The 15,151-nt window shown below is 48.7% G+C and overlaps 1 protein-coding gene across 1 annotated transcript in view; it reads right to left on the reverse strand.

Annotated features, from left to right (window-relative positions):
* XYLT1 (xylosyltransferase 1) overlaps positions 1-15,151 on the reverse strand; it is a 347,669-nt gene that overhangs the window by 134,432 nt on the left and 198,086 nt on the right. The gene's annotated exons all lie outside the window — the stretch shown is intronic.

Here is a 15,151-nt window from a genome sequence, read left to right on the forward strand (position 1 = left end):
GGAGACCAGCATGTAGGAAAGGCTTAGGCTGAAGTCTGCTTTCTCTGGGAAATACAGGATTCTAACGGGCCATGGAGTTGGGGGAAAGAGGGGTGAGAATGATGGGAGATGAAGCTGGAGAGAGAGATGCAGTGATCACATGGGGTTCCGAAGACCACCCTAAGAAGACCTGCCCTAGGTGCCGTAGGCAGCCTTTGGCAGACAAGCAACAATGTCCACCTTAAGAACACTCTGGATGCAAACTGGAGAGTCATTTGGCATGGGGCTGGGAGGGTGGGGGCGCAGCAGAGTAGATATAAAAAGATGAGTTTGGAAGGGATTGGCACAAGTCACACATTGGCAGCATGTCCAGAGAGGATGCGGAGGAAACAGAGAGACATGGACCACTGAGTAACATTCAAGAGGCAGAAATGAACATTCTTGGTGCTGAGTGATATGTGAAAATAAAAACTGACTTTGTAAATCTTGTCAGAAACAAGCCTGAGCCAGCCTCAGTACCTGAGCTCCTCAGAAGGGAATACTGATCCAAATGAGAGTGATGGAAATAAGAGAGTTCTTACGGAAAGAGCACCTGCTCGGAATGTGCCAGGTACCGTGTTCTGTGCTTTACACCCATCATCTCATTTAACGGAAGCTACAACAAAGGTCCATCTAGTCAAGGCTATAGTTTTTCCAGTGGTCATGATGGATGTGAGAGTTGGACTGTGAAGAAAGTTGAGCACCAAAGAGTCGATGCTTTTGAACTGTGGTGCTGGAGAAGACTCTTGAGAGTCCCCTGGACTGCAAGGAGATCCAACCAGTCCATTCTAAAGGAGATCAGCCCTGGGTGTTCTTTGGAAGGGATGATGCTAAAGCTGAAACTCCAGTACTTTGGCCACCTCATGCGAAGAGTTGACTCATTGGAAAAGACTCTGATGCTGGAAGGGATTGGGGGCAGGAGGAGAAGGGGACGGCAGAGGATGAGATGGCTGGATGGCATCACTGACTCGATGGACATGAGTCTGAGTGAACTCCGGGAGTTGGTGATGGACAGGGAGGCCTGGCATGCTGCGATTCATGGGGTCACAAAGAGTCAGACATGACTAAGCGACTGAACTGAACTGAACTGAAGAAGTTAGATACTCTCTTTAGTCCCATTCTACAGATGGGAAAAATGAGGCACAGAGATGTTTAAACAATCCACCCAAGGTTCTATAGCTAGCCCTGGCTCTCCAGGGTTCACTTCCAGAATCCCAAGTATTGAACCCCAAGTCCTTGTCCACCATTTCGGGGGTTCCGTTCTTGCAATTTTTCTGCAAGGGTCTGGCCCAGTGTAATGTGAGCCAGGAAACCCCAGTGTAGACAACTCCCAGGAGAGGGCGCTCATAGGATTCCAGCTGCATAAATGAAGTCTGGAGGCTGAGCTCCACTGATCTGCTGGAGTTTTTATTGCTCTGCAAATGTATTATTAATCAGCCACTGGGGTCCTCCCCATGGAGCCTTTTAAATTATAGTTAAATTCCTTGATAGCGTTTCATGCACCTTTACAGTGCATTTCCTGTGTTCACAGCAATAAACAAGGGGAGGAGGGAGGCCTGGATAACCAGGTTAATTGCCCCTTAAGGTCTAGGCTGAGAAAGCGATGGCAACAGCACCTCTAAATTCTCTGGGTCCCTGGCTGCAATGCTAATAAAGTCTTGAAAAATACAACACTGTCAAGCCAGCTTCTGGGGTGCAGACTACAGGGCTTTCATGCCTGGCCTGGCTGCTGTGGCTTCACAGGGCCTCTATGTCATCTTCTCAGGGTCCTCCCTCTCAGGGGCTTTCAATACAATTAGGGGGAGTGAAGGCTGCATCTAGGCTGGGACCTATGGGCCACCAATGGGGGCTTACTGCTTCCTTGGGAGGCTCCTAAACAAGTTCCATGTGATGACGTGGGGGACTCTCTTGGGAGTATGGTTGGAAAGAGGCAAAGAAGAATCACGCCTCCTGCAACTCTCTTTCCAACCCAACACAGCTGAGAGGGTAGAGGGGTCAGTTCAGAATGAAGCAGGGGTCTGTAATCCTTGGGTCAGATCCAGCCTGTTTTGATTTCCATACTTTTTACATACTGAGTGGAGAAGTTAAGAAAGAGACTTTTCTATGTCCTTCAAAGACCTTGTTTACGCCCTACATGTCTTTGGTGGAAAGTTTGCCAATTCATGCTATAAAGCATAAATCAGATCATGCCACTGTTCCTGTGAAAACCGATCGATGGCTCCTCACTACCTAAGGTAGAGGTGAAAGGCCTCGTCCAGAATTCAGCAGCCTTCTGATTGAGGCCCAATCTAACGTCCCGTCCTCTCTCCACGACTTGGCTCTGTGTGTAGACAAAGCACCCAACCTCGCTTAGTCTCAGGATCCTTGTCTGTAAAGTGAAGAGGATGAAGCTTGCCTTGGTGAGTCCGAATGAGGCTGATGTGAGGCAATGTCTGAAGAACTAACTATATTTTTAATTGTGGCAAAATACACAGGGGCTTCCTGGGTGGCACAGTGGTAAAGAACCCACGTGCCAATGCAGGAGATGCAAGAGATGTGGGTTCAATCCCTGGATCAGGAAGGTCCTTGACAGGAGGAAACGGCAACCTGCTCCAGTATCCTTGCCTGGAAAATCCCATTGACAGAGGAGCCTGGCGGGCTGCAGTCTATGGGGACACAGAGTCGGACACGACCGAGCAACTGAGCACAGAATACACAGAACATAAGATTCACCATCTTAACCATTTGTACGTTTTGAGTTTAAGCACAGTTTGGTAGCATTACGTGCATTCACAGTGTCATACAACAATCTAGAACTTTCTGGATCTTACAAAATGGAAGCTACCCATTAACAAACAACTCTCCACTTTCCCCTCCCCCAGCCCCTGGCAACCAACCACCACGCTATTTTCTATTTCTATGAATTTGACTACTCTAGGGACCTCATATAAGTGAAATCACACGGTATTTGTCTTTTTTATGTCTATCTGACTTCACTTAGCATAATGTCTGCCAGGTTGATCCATGTTATAGCATGTGCCAGAACTGCCTTCTATTTTAACGCTGAATAATACTCCATTGTATGGACAGACCACATTTTGCTTCTCATTCATCTGTTGATGGACACGTGGGCTCTTTCCATCTTTAGGCTCTTGTGACTAATGTATCTATGAACACGGGTGTTCAGATCTCTTTTTGAGGCCCTGCTTTCAATTCTTTTGTGTACAGACCCAGAAGAGAAGAGCAGGCTTATCAAGCAATTTCTAGAGCACCCTCTGCATGAACACTCCACACAGATCACCTCACTCAACCTCACAACAGCCTTGCAAGGTGAGACTCTTACTATCATGACAGGGACCATAGAATTCATTGCCCACACTGGAAAATTCTTGAGAGGGGGAAGAGGCACTAGTAACAATTGTCCTGGGACAACAGGCACAAATCAAGACTGTGTGGGAATAAATTAGAAAGTCAGTCATCATCCCCATTTTCTAGGTGAAAAATTGAGGCACAGAGAGGTGAAGTTCACGGTCACACAGCCAGTGACTGGCATAGTCAGAATTCAAACCCAGGCTGAGCGACTAAAGCTCTCACTGTTAACCACAATTTCACATACACAGCACACAGCCTGGCAAAAGTCAGCCATCAATCCATGGTGTCTAATTGTTAGTGGTTCTTCAGACTAGGAAGGGGGGACGTCTTTGGGGGAAAGGAGCAGCAAGGGCTGAGAAGGATGGTGGGGGAGACAGAGGTATTTCATGCCAGGAAAGAGGCTGGGATGCAACACATCCATGCCGAATGTGAATTAGTCATCAGAGGAGATGAAGGCTCCCAGAAGGAGGAAGATGGCCCTGTCTCAGACACACCATCCCAATAGGACCACAACCGGCCTCCTCGACCAAGGCACTATTGACATTTTGGGACAGAAAATTATTGTGGGGGCTGTTCTGTGTACAATAGGAGGTTTGTTGGCACCCCTGGTCTCCACCTAGCAGCTGCAAGTAGCACCATGCCCCCCATCAGGTTGTGACACCAAAAATGTTTCCAGATATGGCCAGACGCCCCTTGGGGGCCCAACTGCCTCATCAGGAACTGGGAGGAAGGGCAGAACTGGAGGGGACAGATCATTTTTCCAGGTCAGTGCTTCTCCAAGTGTGGTTCTGGAGTAGCAGCTGTTAGAAATGTAATATCTTAGGTCCATTCTAGATCTGGAACAGCATCTCTGGGGTGGGGGCGGTGCGTACGGGAGCCCATGTATTAAGGAGCTCAATGTACAAACCACTATCTGTGGGGTATACAAGAGACTTGCCGGGACCTCGGAAGGTTGGGATGTAGGGCCTTCAGTAATCTGAAACCTGACTAGGGCTCTTGTGAAGAAAGCAGATCCCTTTAGGAGGATGAGGATGTTCTAGAAGTTTCCAACATTTGTACATGACTAACACCAGATAGAATGGGCTGCCACATCTAGTACAGCATGTTTGAAGGATAGTCTGATGGCATATATCAAAATTGAAAACAGAGAAGCCTTTGGACCCGCCAATTCTACTTCTCAGATGTTCCGAGCGGTCAATCCCCAAGAGAATTAAGCTCTAGTGTCTTAAGGCATCCATCATAAGCAGCTGCTGCTGCTGCTGCTAAATCGCTTCAGTCGTGTCCGACTCTGTGTGACCCCATAGACGGCTGCCCACCAGGCTCCGCCATCCCTGGCATTCTCCAGGCAAGAACACGGGAGTAGGTTGCCACTTCCTTCTCCAATGCATGGAAGTGAAAAGTGAAAGCAAAGTCACTCAGCAACCCCATGGACTGCAGCTCACCAGGCTCCTCTGTCCATGGGATTTTCCAGGCAAGAGTACTGGAGTGGGGTGCCATTGCCTTCTCCTCATAAGCAGCAAGTTAGCTTTTCTCCCATGTACCTAAAATGGTACAGGTTATGTACTATCTTTGGGAGAGTTGAGAAAAGACCCACCCAGTAAAGCAAAAACCTGGCAACAGCCTAAATGCCCATCAGTAGGGGAATGGTTAAACTGCAGTGAAGCCATACTCCAGAGTCACAGTCAGCCACGACAAAGAATTATACAGACAATAAAAGAGACTGGGTAAATAAACATTATATTGGGAAAAGATGGGGGCAAGAGGAGAAGCGGGTGACAGAGGATAAGATGGTTGCATGGTATCACTCACTTAATGGACCTGACTTTGAGCAAACTCAGGGAGATAGTGGAGGGCAGGGGAGTCTGGCGTGCTGCAGTTCGTGGGGTCACAGAGTGAGATGTGACTTACCAACGGAACAACAACCATCTCCTAAGATGGATACAGGTCTCAGACCCAGATACGTGTTCAAATGAAAAAAGCAAAAAGCAAGTTCCAGAACCAGATATCAACTGCATATGATTTTTGAATTTTCCCATGTCCCAAACCAGGTTCTATATTTTTGTAGGCTCCAGATTCTTATCATTTATGAACTCTTCATTCCAAAACCAACATTTTTGCAACTGTTGATTTTAAAGATCTAAACAAAACTGAAAATGTATTTGCAGTGGTTCCCTGTCCCATGTTTTTAAAGATTTTCCAGGTTATTTGCTGTGTTTTCCAGGTTTTTGAAATAATGAGGATGCATATGGTCCCACCTGAATAAATGTATTATAACAAGCTTGCTTTCTGTAGTATTTGAGCAAGCTTTAAAAATTAAAAAAAAAAAAAATTTCTGCTTCCCTTCTTGCTGCCCTGTATTCTCCCCATCCTTTCACTCTGGCCGCTGGAAACATCCTTTCACTGGCCGGGCTCCTGGCAGCCTCCCTGTTACTCAGCCAGGGCTTCCTGTTCAAACCGTGCCACGCTCCGAGGTAAGCTATTAACTTGCACTTTGTGCCTCATCCTCCATTCTGATTTAGGGCAACATAAACCCTCCTCAAAATTCCGAGGAATAAATTAATTTACTAATTTCGCCATTAGGAGTTTATCAAAGCGAGCCCTATTTCAACTGTCCTTTAATCAATCACCATTTTCCATGTTTATCTCCTATTCAATTTTTACCACGGGGTTCTCTATACATCAATTTGCCTGATGCTCTTCCTACATATGTTTTAAATTACTTTATCATTGTATAAATTTCACAGCCATTAAAAGGCTCTAATACCGGAATGGCTGACATGGTGTTAAAAATTGGATTCAATTCCATGGGGTAATAAATTGTGACCTAAATCCAATCTCTCATGGGTGACTGAAGGATACAATGAAAAATTATTGCTTTGTCATTGTTACACTAACACAAATATACCATGGCAACTAGAAACCGGCAGAAAAAAATGGAAAGCCACTGCTGCTGGCTGTTTTTCACTCACACAGCTTTGCAGGTGAGTCCTGAGGGTCTCAGATGGGATGAGCTCCCCTCCAGCCCCAGGTGAATTACCTGACTGCATGGATCTCTTTGCAACAGACGGATAGAGCTGCAGGAGGAAGTTAAACTGCAGCTTCAAGGCAGCCACGGCTGCAGGCAGAGAAGCACAGAGGTTCAACATTTCTCCTCTGGCACCAAAGCCTCTGAGCTCAGAGCCTCGCTCTGCCACTGAGCAAATGTGTGATTTTAGGTAAGTTTCCTCCCTCTCTGTGTGTCAGTTTCCTGGAATACAGAGTCGTTAGAAGAATAAATGATCTATTAAATCATGCAGCTAAAACACTTAGGACATGGTCCCCGGCATTCAGCAATTGCCAGGTCAAGACATAGTCCCTGCCATTTAGCAATTCCCAGGTCAAGACAGTCCCTGGCATTCAGCAATTCCCAGGTCAAAGTTAAGCATTATTATTTAAGCATAGGTTCTCGCACAGAGACCTCAGTGCCCTGCTCTTTTTGACTGCAGGGAAGGAGAGTAATGAACAGCTAGGTGTTAACATTGCCTCTCCGTTTCCCTTTTGTCTTTGGAGAAACTGGATTAGTCATTCAACACATTTCGAAGGCGGGTTTGTTAAAGGCACCGCTGAGCAGAGAGGCTGAAAACCTGGGTTTTGAAGTCAGGCAGACAGAACGGAATCTGAAGTTGTAAAGTTCTCCCCACACGCAAGGGTGACTTTGGGCAAGCTACTCGACCTCACCGAGGCTCAGTTTCCCCATGTGTAACATGGGTTAGTGAACACACCTTGCTTAGCAGGGTCTGGCGATACGACCTGGAACACAGACAGGTGAGACTTGGCCTCATGGCTACGTGGGGGCTGCAGATGACTCTGGCCACTCCAGGATAATGTGATGTGTGTTCCAGCGGGGAGCAGGTATGCTGATATGGGGGGTACACAGTCTGGGTTCCTCATGGAGATGTGGGGAGAGAGTCCCAGAAGACTTCCAGAAGGAAGTGATGTTAAAATGAATTGCAACAAATGAAAGAGGAGAAAACGCAACCTGGTTTTGTTTGTTTGTCAGGTGGCTCAGAGGCAAAAAAAAAAAAAGTCTACGTCCTGATGCAGGAGATGCAGATTCCATCCCTGGGTCAGGAAGGTCTCTTGGAAAAGGAAATGGCAACCCACTCCAGTATTCTTGCGTGGAGAATCCCATGGCCTGGTGGGCTACACTCCATGGGGTCACGAAGAGTCAGACACGATTTAGCAACTCCTGGTTTGTGCAAAGAGGAAGGACAAGCTTGGACTGACTGTCATCCACAGGCCACAATGAGGGCCAGGCCTGGGCTCTTTCTGCACGAGGTCTCTGATTTCCCAGCCCTAAGTGGCTAACATATCACCAGCTGCTCCCAACGGAAGGAATGGCTCAGAGCAAAAGAAACTGTCCTGGTGGCTCGCCATTGTCTGCCTGGTCTTAGAGCAGGTTCTGGGTGAGACACACGGAAGCTGAGGCAAGCATTATAACCTGCCCGGCTGGGGAAGCAGGCCCACATGCCCATGTGGAGGCTGGCTTCCAAACCATAATAATCCACTGCTGATTTTTAACAGGTGCTTGTAAATATTCGCTGGCTGAGTAGAGGGAAAAAGTTAAATATTCTCAAACACAGTAATTCAGGCAGCAAGCTGAGGAGGCAGGAGGGGCATTGGACATTTCATAGGTAAGAAGTGAGGCTCAGAGGAAACAAGGGCCTTGTCTGAGGGTCTGGGAGCTCGCTCAGTGGCAGAGGGGACCTCTAGGCTTCCTAGGAGAGCCTGACTCAGACCTTCCCCTAAGCCTGCCTGAGCTCAGCAATAGCCAGACTGCCCAGGGCCTAGCGCCTGCATGAGTCTGCTTCATCACTGGAGGCGTTGAGGGTTTCCCTCTGCTGCTTGAAGGTCCTGGGCAACAAAGGTGCCACAGGAGGCGAGGCCCCCAGGAATGGGCAGCTCGAGCCCAGGCTGGGGTGGGGGTCCAAAGGCATCAGGGCCCAAAGGTACAAGGAGCGTGGTTCACTGGAGGGGAGCTGTCCTCAGGTCCAGTCTGCCAGAACCTTGCTCATCTTTGGGGTTGATCTTCCCTTGACTCTCTGGAGACTTCAGTTTGGTCCCTGCCAAACTGATGCTACCAGATGCCTACCAGATTCCTCTGCTCCATTCTTCTCACTCAAGACAAAGACGTAGATTATTTAAATCCACTGGAATTAAAATCCAGCTGGGAAAGATGTTGGATCAACCCTCCTGCTCACACTCAGAGGTCCCCTAGTGGTCTTGTTAATTCTTCTACTTCCCCACAAAGTCCTACCACCCCAGGGCCTTTGCACATGATGTAGCCTTGTCTGAGAATATCACCCCCGCCACCTGCCCTTTTCCTAGTTAATTCCTCCTACTCTTCATCTCTCAGTCCCACTAAAAGTCCACCGCATGTCTCCACAGAATTGGTGGTGCTGCGGCAATCTTGCACTTAGGTTTGTGCTCACTGGACTCCTGTGTCTCCCCTCCCACGTTTAACAGGCTGCCAACTCCACAGGGATGGGGATTCTGTCTGTTTTCCTCCCAAACAAAGCCCCCAAATCTGGGGCCCAGCATAGAGGGCGGATGCTCACTGGATAACTGCCGCATGAACAGATGCTAAAGGGAGCTGAAGACAAGCATTCTCAGTCCCCAGTTGGTGGCTGTGCCATTCACGGACTTCTAACCGTTCCATTCACTTCACTTCGTCCTGTGCACACAGGTCTCTGCAGAGCTCCTGGGAGGGGCAGGTTGAGCCATGGAAACTCAAAACAACTGTATTGTGTTCTTACCCAGGGAGGATAAGACTGCAGCCTGTGATGTGCCAAGCAGTGGCTGTTCACAGACGAGTAAGACAAGAGTCCCTGACATGTGGAGAGCGGGTCTGAGGCAGAGACAGGTAGACAGCAGGGGGCGCTTTCTAAGAGCAAATGCTGTTGGCTCTGCGGACATCAGATCTGCCCGCTCACTTCTGCCTTTGTTATCTATTCTATTTAAGTTGCTCAGTTGTGTCCGGCTCTTTGCGACCCCATGGACTGTAGCCTACCAGGCTTCTCCATCCATGGGATTTTCCAGGCAAGAATACTGGAGTGGGTTACCATTTCCTTCTCCAGGGGATCTTCCCAACCCAGGGATTGAACCCAGGTCTCCCGCATTGGAGGCAGGCGCTTTAACCTCTGAGCCACCAGGGAAGCCAGCCTGAAATATACCAGCCAACTCCCAACAGCTCTCCCAGCTTCCAATTAGCCCCTACAGTCTACTGTCAACACACAGCCAGGGGCTCGTGTTAAACATATCGGGCCAGCACCCCCACTCCCCAGTCCTGCTCAGATCCTTCTAGCAGTTCCCCCAAGTCACTCAGATAAGGACAAAATTCCTACTGGCCTGCAAAGCCCCAGATTAGCCGGGGTCTCTGCCAAGCTGCTCTAAGTAGCAGTCCACAAATGCAGGGTAATCAATGAGCTCCCAGTCCCCTAGACTCTAGGTGTCATTGTGAGCACATGAGAAGGGGGAAAAAGAAATCCATCTAACCATGATCCCCTTGTCTCAGATGCACTATGAAAGGCTTGGGAAATGTATGCCTGAAGTTTCTGAATGAGTGTGCCCAGATGAGGCCAGAAAGGGCATCAATCCCACTCTTTCAGGAGCTGCTGTTTTGATCTTCTTGCCCTGCCTAAACCTTTCAGCTCTGCCTTTCAGGCATGGCAGTTAGGGAACAAACACACCCTAAAGACAAGTTTCAGAGTGAAGGACAGAGCCACGCAGCTGGCAGGCCATTCCTGGAGGAGGAAGGGGAGGTGGAGGCGGGGGGAGGTACAGGGGTGCATTTATGGTATTTCCCATAACTGCATATTTAGCTTTCTCAAAAGCCACATGGCTGGCAGCTGAATTTCTTTACTATTCCAGGACGGGGAGTGGGGAAAACACCACGATGTTCCTCTGTCCATGGGATTTTCCAGGCAAGCATACTGGAGTGGGTTGCCATTCCCTTCTCCAGGGGATCTTCCTGACCCAGGGGTCGAACCTGGGTCTCCTGCATTGCGGGCAGAGTCTTTACCATCTGAGCCACCAGGGAAGCCCCATTTAGAAGGTGAAGGCAACCTGAGTTGGTTTACAGGGAACCCCCTTCCAATGGGGGGCCTTGGAGGACTGTTTACCACATGACCTGGCACACAGCAGAGCTCAATAAATGTTTGCCCAAGGTTAGGCTTAAGTGGTCTTTGTGCCCCAAAGAAACCCCTGAGCCCAGATCACCAACTGTGGTCAACCATCCAGTCCATCAGACAACCCCAACAGCATTTTCCTCTCTACCATATCCTCTCACGGGGGCTGTTGCAAGGACCTTCCCACGACTTCCCTGTTTCCACTCTCTTTAAAACTAAAGCAGGTCTGCAGTGGGATTGGTGGATCATATGGTAGTTCTATCTTTAATTTTTTCAGGAACCGCCAAGCTATTTTCCACAGCACCTGCACCATTCTGCATTACCACCAACAGTGCACCAAAATGTAAATTTCTTATCCTCACCAACAGTTGTGCTTTTTTGATAACAGTCACTCTAACATGTATGAGGTGATATCTCATTAGGTATTTATCCAAAAGAATTAAAATCAGATTCTCAAAGAGATACGAGCATGCCCCTGTTCACTACAGCTTTTTTTTTTTTTTTTTAATGAAAGCCAAGATGTGGAAACAACGTAAATGACCACTGACAAATAAAAGGATTAAAAATTTTGGTATACACTCACAATGGAATATTACTCACCTTTAGAAAAGGAGTCCTGCAACTTGTAACAGCATGGATGAGTCTGGAGGACATTATGCTGAGTGAAATAAGTCAGACACAGAAGGATAACTGCTGAATGATTCTTCTTATATAAGGAATGTATAACAGTCAGACTCAGAAGCAAAGAGCAGAATGGTGACTGCCAGAACTGGGGGAAGGGGAATGGGGTTCAGTGGGTACAAGGTTTCAGCTGAGTAAGATGCGTAAGTTCAAGCAATTACAATATTGTGTCTATAAGTGAAAAGGTGCTACTGGGCCCTTAAAATCGGTTCAGAGAGCAGATCTGATGTTAAGTGTTCTTATCAAAGTAAAATAAGACTAAAAATTTAAAAGCAGCATGAAGTTTTAAAAACAGCAAAATCAGATCATGTTTAAACTGTTCAGTTCCTCCGGCTCACATATCATTGATATCAATATCAGAACACCTGGCCACAGCCTGGCCGCCCCCCTAGAATGTGAACCTTCCTCCTCCTACTCCCCTCACTGCTCCCTTAACTTCAGCCACACTCACCTTGTGGATGCTTCCAGAACACGCCAAGCTGTTTGCTAGGACTGTCTCATCTTCCCAGTGACATGACATCAAGGATCCTCGGAGAGGCCTTCTGTGGCCACCTAACCTACAGTGTCCACTGCACCCCCGTCTTGTAGACTGCTACGCTTGTCTACGAGTTCTCATCACACCAGGCAGTAGACTGTAGGTCTATTGGTTCGCCTGCCTCCTCTGGCCTCTCCTATTAGGGCAGAAGCTCCACGAAGGTGGGGCCATCGGGTTGCACGCCTCCCAAAGTCACCTTCCAGCTTATGTCGGCAGACCCTGTGCCCTGAGCAGATGCCCTGCAGAGACAAGGCATCCTGTGCTTTGTCCACTGTTCTGTCCCCAGATCCTAGAGCAAGGGTCAGCAAAGGGCAGCCTACTGCTGCCTGTTTTGGTGTGGCCTGTGAGCTAAGAGCAGTTTTCACATTTTTAAATAATTGGAAAAAAGTCTCAAATGGGTAACCTTTCATAACACATGAAAATTATGTGAACTTCACATTCTGCTGACTGTAAATAAAGCTTTATTGGAACACAAACACAGCCACGCTGGTTGTTTATTTATGTACTTCTTGTGGCTGCTTTCTTGTCAGGTGGAGTAGTTACGACAGAGACCACACAGCCTGCAAGGCCCAAACTTACGATCTAGCCTTTCACAGAACACATTTGGGGAGCGCTGGCCTGGGACGTCACCTGGCACTTACCGGGTGCCCAGTGAATGGGGTTTGATGATTTTTTTCTAGACTCACCATGGTCAGAGTCCCACCCTTTCCTTAAAAGCCCAAGGAAGACCTTTGGGATTTTATTTCAACCACAATGAACTGTGACTGGAAACCACCTTGTTACTGGGTTTGCACCCTGCTCAGCATGAGATGAAAATGGGTCCTCTATGAGCCTTGCCTTTTGGCAAGTTGGCCCCGTCCAGTTGGCCAGGCTGCAGGAGGGTCATCTGACTGCTGTCCATGAGCTGTCCATGGCTGTTCCCTCCTTGTCTCATCTGGGCCCTGCAGCCAAGATCCTTAGGAGAAAGCAGTATCCCTGCCCGACAGATGGGGACACTGAGGCAGGAGCCCCACCCAGGGCCCTGGTGCAGCGGAGCTGACATCCACGTCTCCTTTCTCCTCCCTGCCAGGCTGCCAGCCGTCGTTCCACACTGTTCATGTGTGTAGCCACCCCACTGCCCCCAGGGTGTGGAGATGTTCGGGAGCCAGCCCTACGGCAGCTGGCGGTGCCATCTGCCAGTCTCTTTCTGTCACAGACAACAGCCTCCTCACACCTGGCCACCTCTGGCCAGAAGCACTTTTGTCGGGAGACTCTGGTGTCCTGCAAAGCCTGATGGGTAGATGGGTTGTGCATCCAGGGACAGCTGCCTTGTCATCAGAAACCTCCTTCCTGTCCATCCTCACCCCAATACTGGAGCTGCTGCCCCAGCCATGTACACATGCTTGTAACTTTGCAGCCGGTCGGCTGACTCAAAAGAGAGAGTCCTCGCTCATCACTCATCAGAGAACCATCAGCCACTTCGGTCCAGAGTCCCCATAAAGCCCACCCCGCTCCCAGTGACTGCTTTCCCTGGAACTTCTGATTTTATTTCTCACTCTTCACCTGGACACTGGCTTTACCTGGTAGAGCAAAGGGCGAGGAGGTGCCAGAGGAACCGGGGTATGAAATTTTTTTTTTTCTCTTTGAGGCATTGTAACTCAAGGTAGAAGGAGGCTGGTCGCCCATGAGGGCTTTGGAGACAGCATCTCAACATTTGAAAGTGAAAAGTGAAGATCGCTCAGTCGTGTCTGACTCTTTGTGACCCTGTAGACTATACAGTCCATGGAAGTCTCCAGGCCAGAAATACTGGAGCGGGCAGCCTTTCCCTTCTCCAGGGGATCTTCCCAACCCAGGGATCAAACCCAGGTCTCTTGAATTGCAGGCAGATTCTTTATCAGCTGAGGCACCAGGGAAGCCCAAGAATACTAGAGTAGGTAGCCTATCCCTTCTCTGAGGAACTTCCCAACCCAGGAATTGAACTGAGGTCTCCTGCTTTGCAGGCAGATTTTTTTTTTTTTTTTTTTTTTTTTTTTACCAGCTGAGCTATGAAATTAAAAGATGCTTACTCCTTGGAAGGAAAGTTATGACCAACCTAGACAGCATATTAAACAGCAGAGACATTACTTTGCCAACAAAGGTCCATCTAGTCAAGGCTATGGTTTTTCCAGTGGTCATGTATGGATGTGAGAGCTGGACTATAAAGAAAGCTGAGCGCTGAAGAACTGATGCTTTTGAACTGTGCTGTTGGAGAAGACTTTTGAGAGTCCCTTGGACTGCAAGGAGATCCAACTAGTCCATCCTAAAGGAGATCAGTCCTGAGTGTTCATTGGAAGGACTGATGTTGAAGCTGAAACTCCAATACTTTGGCCACCTGATGCGAAGAGCTGACTCATTAGAAAAGACCCTGATGCTGGGAAAGATTGAGGGAAGGAGGAGAAGGGGATGACAGAGGATGACAGGGGATGACAGGGGATGACAGAGGTTGGTTGGCATCACCGACTCGATGGACATGGGTTTGGGTGGACTCTGGGAATTGGTGATGGACAGGGAGGCCTGGCGTGCTGTGATTCATGGGGTCGCAGAGTTGGGCACGACTGAGCAACTGAACTGAACTGAACTGAACTACCAGGTAAGGCGACATTTAATTGTTCCAAATATAATGAGGCATTGCCTGACTAGAATGCCTCTTTCAGGTCAAATGGTCTTCACTGGGAAAGACATGTCTGCCCCTCACCAGGGTTGGTATGTCCCTTGTGGCCAGGGTTCCCCAGGGAAGGTGTGATGCAGGAAGGCTTCCCCGAGAAGGTGGCATTTAGGCTAAGATCTGGAGAGGGATGAGGTGAGAGCCACAGAAGATGGGGGGTAGTGGGCAGTAGGGGCAACAATGGAGGTGGCGTGGACGAGCATAAGAGAATAACTGAAGCACACAGGGCCTTGTCTGAAGATCAGAACGAGAGAACTGCAGCTGGGCAAGGGGCAGTCACCATGCAGCGGGCCCTCCACTCTTCAACACCCTCTTCACTTATTCCACCACACTGAGACGCTGCAGCTGACAGCCAAACACATTCTCTGTACCTTACCTGCCTGTGCACCAGGCATTTCACACGCATGATCCCATTTCAGCCAACAGCCCTATGAAGACAGGGCACAACGATCTGTGCCCATTTTACAGATGAGGAAGCTGAGGCACAGGAAGTCAGAGTCACGCGGCTAGCAAGAACAGAACCAGGATGCAAAACCCAATGTCTGCAGATCTTTGGATGGAAAACCGTTTTTCCAAGCCATGCAGCCCTGGGCCCTCCATACAACATGGTTCAATTTCCATGAAACTTGAGGAAATCCTGTTGGGAGTGCCTGGAGGCCCTGTGGTGATTCTGGAGCCCAAGGAAGGAATCTGAGGCCTAGGCAACTGCAGGGGTGA

Source organism: Budorcas taxicolor, chromosome 2 (genome assembly GCF_023091745.1).
Source record: "Budorcas taxicolor isolate Tak-1 chromosome 2, Takin1.1, whole genome shotgun sequence".
In the NCBI taxonomy this organism is placed as follows: Eukaryota; Metazoa; Chordata; class Mammalia; order Artiodactyla; family Bovidae; genus Budorcas; species Budorcas taxicolor.